An 8,444-nucleotide genomic window follows, 5' to 3' on the forward strand; every position below is an offset into this window, starting at 1 on the left:
ACACACACACACACACACACACAAACAAATCATGTTCTAAATTTATTTTTAATTGGCATACTGTCAATTTTTCCTTTCAGCAGTGGGCAGGAGTCAACGAATTTCTGGCGATCTTTTGCATATGCTTGCAAAGTTGTCCCTGCAGAATATGAGGGAGCAAATAAGTCCTCCCCCTCTGATGCAGTTTTCGCCTGTGATCACAATTAGAGAAAAATACATTGCAAAAATAAAAAATACATGTCAAGTTTGCATAATGTAAAGAAGTGTTGCACCACGCTTATATTTAACCAAATATAAAAAATAAGGACTTCTGTGAGGACTCTGTGTCACAGCAATGTTTCAAGGCAAATCTGTAAGAGTTGCCAACACTGTGATATGGTAAAGCAATAAATAATAAAATAACAAAGGACTACAAAACTTACACGGGTAACTGGAAAATAACAAACAAGAACTTAATAGTAAATCAAAATAGAGAATATGCAACAGTCAGTAGGTGACAGTCAAGTCCTCTCTGATGGGCTCCAACTCACCTTAACCCCTGGGTATACCCTGTATCTTACGAAAATTAAACATGTTTATTCCATAGTTTAAAAAAAAAGAAACATTGTTACTATAGTTAAACCATGGGTACCACAAAACAGCCATGATTGTGCTACAAAAACTGTGGTTAAAACCTCTTGCCCTGTTGCATATTTTGCATTTTTACAGAATTAGGCATACCTGAATTTAAAAAAGTGCCCTACCCACAAACATTAAACTAAATTGATAAAAATTGTATCTATGTACAGAAAACCCTCTACATTTTAACACATAGTGTTGTTTTATTGTATTTGTTCATAATTTTATGACAAACACAAATAAAAAAAAATCCTGATAAGTTACTCACCCCTATGTCATCCAAGATGTTCATGTCTTTCTTTCTTCAGTCGCAAAGAAATTAAGTTTTTTGAGGAAAACATTCCAGGGGCCTCATTTATCAACAGTGCGTAAAAAAGGTTCTATATTTTGTCCTTATATTTACACACATTACATATAAGTACAAGTTGGTAGATCACACACTTTGTGTGAAACTCTGCTTACGCACTCATTACGCACACATCTGTGCGTACGCACTGTTGATAAATGAGGGCCCAGGATTTTTCTTTATGCAGTGGACTTTTATGGTGGTCAACGGATTGAAGATTAAAAACGCAGTTTCAGTGAAGCTTCAAAGGGCTCTACACGATCCCAGCCGAGGAATAAGGGTCTTACCTAGCAAAACGATCGGTCATTTTCTTAAAAAAAAAAATATATAGTTAAACACTTTTAACCACAAATTCTGGGCAAGCATTAGCTTTGCGATGCACCTGCGCGTCTTCATTCCGTGATCTTGGAAAGGTCAAGCATGACGTAGCCGGAAGTACCGACTCAGTGTTTACAAAGCCAACATGCAAAGAACGTCAAATGCCCTTTACTAAAAAGGTAAAACAACAATGTCGGACGATTTTAAAGTTGGAGGAGAAAATGAGATGGAGTTTTTAACTAAATAACAAAGACAAAAAACTAACCACGCATAACCTTTCCAACAGGATTGCGTAATGTATCCGCATCACAGAGCTAGAGGAAGCTGAGCATTTGTGGTTAAAAAGTGTATAACTATATATTTTTTTAAAGAAAATGACCGATCATTTTGCTAGATAAGACCCATATTCCTCGGCTCGGATCGTGTAGAGCCCTTTGAAGCTTCACTGAAACTGCGTTTTTAATCTTCAATCCACTGGCCACCATAAAAGTCCACTGTATGAAGAAAAATCCTGGAATGTTTTCCTCAAAAAATTTAATTTCTTTGCGACTGAAGAAAGAAAGACATGAACATCTTGGATGACATAGGGGTGAGTAACTTGTCAGGAAATTTTTTCATTTGTGTTTGTCATAATATTATGAACAAATACAATAAAACAACACCATGTGTTAAAATGTAGAGGGTTTTCTGTACATAGAGACTATTTTTTATAAATTTACTCTAATGTTTGTGGATAGGGCACTCTTTTAAATTCAGGTATGCCAATTCTGTAAAAAATACAAAATATGCAAGAGGGCTGAAGAGGATTTAACCACAGTTTTTGTAGCACAATCATGGCTGTTTTGTGGTACCCATGATTTAACTATAGTAACAATGTTTCTTTTTTTAAACTATGGTATAATCATGTTTCATTTTCGTAAGGTACAGGGTATACCCAGGGGTTAAGGTGAGTTGGAGCCCATCAGAGTGGAGTTGACTGTCACCTACTGACTGTTGCATATTCTCTATTTTGTTTTACTATTAAGTTCTTGTCTGTTATTTTCCAGTTACCCGTGTAAGTTTTGTAGTCCTTTGTTATTTTATTATTTATTGCTTGTTTACCATATCACAGTGTTGGCAACTCTTACAGATATTCCTTGAAAAATTAGAAAGTGAGAATCCTCACAGAAGTCCTTATTTTTTTATATTTGGTTAAATATAAGCTTTGGGCAACACCTTTTTACATTATGCAAACTTGACATGTATTAACAGTTTTTTTTGTTGTTTTTTTGCAATGTACTTTTCTCTAATTGTGATCACAGGTGGAAACTGCATCAGAGGGGGAGGACTTTTTTGCTCCCTCAAATTCTGCAGAGACAACTTTGCAAGTATATGCAAAAGATCTCCAGAAATTTGTTGACTCCTGCCCACTGCTGAAAGGAAAAAATGTATGACAGTATGCCTATTAAAAATAAATTTAGAACATGATTTGCTTTTGTGTGTGTGTTTTTTACTGTTCTTTTTTATTTTGTATAAGTGGTTGCAAATTAGTTTTTTTCTGCATTCTGTTCTTGGAAAAGATCTGTTAAAATTGTGTTAAATAATACAAATATTTATTTGATAACTTAAGGTATTTGGACCTTGCAATTAACTATGTAATACAGTTTATTGTTAATAACTTTGAAACATATCTATTGTAGCATAACTAAAAAAAAATTATGTTACACTTACACAGTAACTACATGTAACAAGAGGGTAACAAGGGATCACTTTAAATTACAGCCCGCGGATGTTACACTTACACAGTAACTACATGTAACAAGAGGGTAACAAGGGATCACTTTAAATTACAGCCCGCTGATGTTACACTTACACAGTAACTACACGTAACAATAGGGTAACAAGGGATCACTTTAAATTACAGCCCGCAGATGTTACACTTACACAGTAACTACACGTAACAAGAGGGTAACAAGGGATCACTTTAAATTACAGCCCACGGATGTTACACTTACACAGTAACTACATGTAACAAGAGGGTAACAAGGGATCAATTTAAATTACAGCCCATGGATGTTACACTTACACAGTAACTAAACGTAACAAGAGGGTAACAAGGAATCATCACTTTAAATTACAGCCTGCGGATGTTACACTTACACAATAACTACACGTAACAAGAAGGTAACAAGAGATCACTTTAAATTACAGCCCACAGATGTTACACTTACACAGTAACTACACGTAACAAGAGGGTAACAAGGAATAATCACTTTAAATTACAGCCCGCGGATGTTACACTTACACAATAACTACACGTAACAAGATGGTAACAAGAGATCACTTTAAATTACACCCCACAGATGTTACACTTACACAGTAACTACACGTAACAAGAGGGTAACAAGGGATCACTTTAAATTACAGCCCACAGATGTTACACTTACACAGTAACTATACGTAACAAGAGGGTAACAAAGGACCACTTTAAATTACAGCCTGCGGATGTTACACTTATACAGTAACTACATATAACAAGGGTGTATGTTTGCATAGTATTTAAGAAAAATGTTGTAGTACATTTTATTCTACTTGCCTCGAATCAAATACGGAAGCTCAAGTGCACCAACAGCACTACAGCTATCATAAAACATAAATTATACAGTAGATATACATGTGTTGCATATTATGATGTTATATTTATATGTTATATCCTGGAAGCAGCTAGAAAAAGGTAATCTAGTTTTCCACTGTACTACACCTCAACGGTACAATGCTGCTGATGGACTCGCTGCTGAGATGACTAAATGCAATGCTCTTTCATCAGGTAAATTTGCATATAGAAATTTCTAAACCAAATCATAGCAGAAACTCATTACATCATTTCCCCATACTTTATAATCTCCATGATCCCACATAAAGAAACACTAGTAAATAATATAGCATATATTCTTAAGCAAACTGTGGTAACATTTTATAAAGACTATGGTGGTTTTTAACTTTACTATAATTACTAAATCATAGCCTACTATAGTATACTACAGTTTACTATTTGTATCAGTCATGTAAGATATATGTTGTAATAATACAATAAGTACCCAGTACGTAGTGTATCTTCATCAAATATTTTGTGTTATTAACATTAGGCAACTCATAACTCATTATGAACATAAATCATAATATTGTTGCCTAACACAGTAGGTCATGCATACCACATAATCTTAGAATAGTTACAACTTACTTATGAAATACTAACAGTATAAATACTTTTAATTTTCCAAGTCATTACCCCCTTATCCACCAAACATTGCACATTGTTTCCGTTTACCTACACGTACATACAGCTGTAAGTTATGCTTACGCTAAAAATTTCGATCTGTGCGTCATACATACCACGTAATTTCAGAATAGGTGCCCTTTAGTTATAAAATACTTACAATATAAATGCTTTATAATTTTGCAGGTTATTAACCCCTTTATTCCCCAAATGTTGCATATTGTTCCCTTATACCTACGAGTAGGTACTGTGGAGGTACTCTATAGTTACAAATAGGTATGCTGTAAATTCTGTTTAATTACGCGTTACATTGCGGGCTGTAATCTAAAGAGTTACCGCTTATTGAATTTCATTCTTAGTGAACACCTGACCTAACACATCAAGTGCATATTGCTAACACAGACAGATGGACTAAGACAGACTGCATCATTCAATACAGATGCTGAATTTGGAATGTCAAATATAACCTTGACACTCTTGCTAATTTAAAAAAATAATAGTATGCAGTTCTGAAATCAGCAAGACTGACACAAAACATTATTACATTCTTATTGAATCATTGGGAAAACAACCATAGCAAGGGAAAATTCACCCACAGTTTTCAAAAAAGAAATACTGTATTGCCATCATTACTGACATACATGCACAGACATTTTGGGGGACAAATGCTCAAGCCAAAAAAGGACAACTCTAACTAGTAATCTACCCTCTAATTGTTTATAAAATATAAACTTACATACTGCTAAACATATTTTAATTACTCAGATTAAACAACACTATACATTATAGTGTTGTTACCAATCAAATAAAATCACAATCAACAAAATATTATTTATCAAATTCTATTTGCACTGTAATTACAAAGGGATAATGTTATGAAATTAGATAGGTGCATAGGGCAAAGACTAAGAGATTCCAAAAATTCTATTTACAAAACAAGAAAATTTTGCACCTTATCTGTACTTGCAAAAATATTAAAATTAGTTAAATGCAATGCTTCATTTCTGTGACCTTCATAAGATGGCGGCGCACACTGACGCAGCGACTGAGATCTGTCCTGTCTATTTCAGCTCCGCCATGGTGGTCCTCGGCTCTGCCTGTTCTGCTGAAGGGGTCTTCAGTTCCGTCTGCTCCACCAAGGTGGTGTCCTGTGCCGGCTGCACCGCCGTGGTGGTCTGCAGCTCCACCTGTGCCACCATCGTGGTGTCTAGCCCTGCCTGTGCTGCCGTGGTGGTCACCAGCTCCACCTGTGCCACCGTCGGGGTCTCTAGCCCAGCCTGTGCTGCCATGGTGGTCACCAGCTCCACCTGCCCTGCCTTGGTAGTCTTCTGCTCTGCCTACTTCACCCTGGCCTCCTGATCTGCTTGCTCCGCCCTGTTCTTCAGCTCCGCCCTGGCCGCCTGATCTGCTGGCTCCGTCCCGGTCTCCAGCTCTGCCTTGGCCACTTGATCCGCTGGCTCCACCCTGGTTGCCTACTCCACCCTGGACACCTGCTCTGCCATGGCCACCCTTTCTGCCTGCTCCACCCTGGCTACCCGCTCTGCCTTCTCCACCACAGTCTCCAGGCCCTCTTCCTCTCCATGGGCCTGGCCCACCATCCCTCCCCCTGTTCCACCTCCGCTCCACCACCCTCCTGGACTTTTGTTATGTATTTTCTATTTTTTTTACTTTTTGTTTTGGAGCATCTGGAATCCACTCCCTAGGTGGGGGGCTATGTTACATGTTCCTGTGTTCACTACCCATGTCTAGTCCCTTTGTGCCTTGTCCCTTGTCATGGTAACTCATTGGTCCTTTTGTTCTCCTGTGTATGTATAGCCCTTGTGTTTCTTTTGTGCTGTCAGTTGTTTGTTGAAATGCTCCTGTTCCTCGTGTTCACTGTTTGTGTTTGCTGTTTGGTTTCATTTATTAAATTCCTACACTTAGATCCATGCATCTGCCTATCTTCTGTGCCTGCTTCATGACACTATCTCTCAAAAATAATTTCTATATTTGTTTTCAACACCACAGAAATGCAAGGAGGATCCAGCATAATTCAAAGAGAGAAAATACACCACTGCAGGATGCAATCATTACAATTACAATCATTGAATCTAATAGTACTCTTTATGTTCACTAATTCTTTTTTTTCATTTGTAGGATGAGGCTATTACTTTTAGGATAAAATTTACATAGGTTTTATACATGACGCCCCCAGTGTTGGGGAAATTAGGACTTTTCAGCTCCAAGAGAATCCTTTGAATGCTGGCATTTACATTAACTTGTAACATGATACAAGCTCCCCTTTGACTTCACAATTGCTCTCTATGCTAACTTCATCTGAGCCAAAACATCCCCTTTAAGAAAAAAAACAACAACAATGGGCTGATCATTAGGTTCTGTACATGAATGTTAATACATTTGGCTGTAAAGTCATGAATTTACACAGACACATTTGGCTGTAAACACCTACCTCTTAGCCCTTTTCACCCTCTCTTCAATATGATATACTGTATGCCTCCCTCATTTATAAGCACTATTTCACTATCATGTCTTTTTCAGAAAGATATTCTCTATCACACTGTCTTTCTCACTAACTTGATGTGTGTGCAGCTATATTCACTGTGGGGTACATCTGGGGGAATAGTAGGAAAGCACTGGAGCTCTCTAGATTTCTCTGGTGCCGCTCCATAGGGCCTGGACATGTAGCTCTCTCATTCTCTTTCTCTCAGTATCTTTCTGTCTCTAATCCCTCTCTTTCACCTTCTGCCCTCCCAGGAAAGAAGCAGAACTCTGGGTATCATTCGAGGAAAATTAAAATCCAAGCAAACAATGGCAGTAATGGTGATAACAAAAACAAACTGGGGTTTTACAAAATAACATGCATTCATCTATACAATTTTATGGGGAAAACAATGGTCTGGCCCTTTGTTGAAGTAAACACTGTGCACAATCCAGTAAATTAGCCTCTGTATCATTATTATTACAAAAGAGCTGAGCATAGAGGGGGTAGATGCCCTTCCACAGAATTTGCTTTCAAAACTGCACTGTTTGCAATGTATACATCAGTCCTCAGTCGTTTGGTGCAATATTTGGACAATCTGCTTATGACTCTCATCTGGTAAAGTGAAGGTATTTGTTCAGCATTTTTGTGACTTAAATTAAGAGCTTCTGGGCATGTGTGTGAGAGAGAGAGCGAGAGAGACAAATGAGAAAGAAAACAGTTACAACACCCCCCCCCAGGGTAGGTTTAAACCTCACACAGGGATAATAAACATATTCAGCAAAAGGCAAACACAAATGTGAACACCGGGGACCCGTTCTTCATACGTCGCTTATTATATCCGAGATGAAATGTCACATCCAAGATGATATCATCGCGCTAATCAGAATCTGGCTAATTCGCTTCTTCGAATGTGCCTGATGTTGATGATTAGTATGGCTGGATTGAGTTATCTGAGATTTTAAATCATGGGTTGGTTTAAAAGGGGCTATGTATCGATACTCGAAACCACGATCAGCAATGCAGTGATTGGCTGGCGGCAAGACAGCAACGTAATGACATCATATAATTAAAAAAAGACACCTGATGAAAAACTTGACAATTTTTTTTACTTTTATAAGGAAACAGCCAAGCGAACAAAACTACATAAATGTTATAATAGATAAATGAAATGCGCACTGTTTTTATTTTATTTTAATTTTTTACATGATTCCCAATGTATTTATATTCACAATTTATAATATTTTTACAGGCTTTACATTTTTATTTCAATGTTTGCAATTAGCAATTCATTTAATTTTATCTTTGAAACAGATTTGTTACGTGACACCATTAATTAAAGTTTCAAGGGTCAAGATCATGTTATCTGCATCTCCTGTGCTCCATCAAGCCACTCCCATAATAGCTGTCAGCACTCAAATTAATGC

This window comes from Sinocyclocheilus rhinocerous, unplaced genomic scaffold, assembly GCF_001515625.1.
Source record: "Sinocyclocheilus rhinocerous isolate Xijiao unplaced genomic scaffold, SAMN03320098_v1.1 scaffold1457, whole genome shotgun sequence".
Taxonomy (NCBI): domain Eukaryota; kingdom Metazoa; phylum Chordata; class Actinopteri; order Cypriniformes; family Cyprinidae; genus Sinocyclocheilus; species Sinocyclocheilus rhinocerous.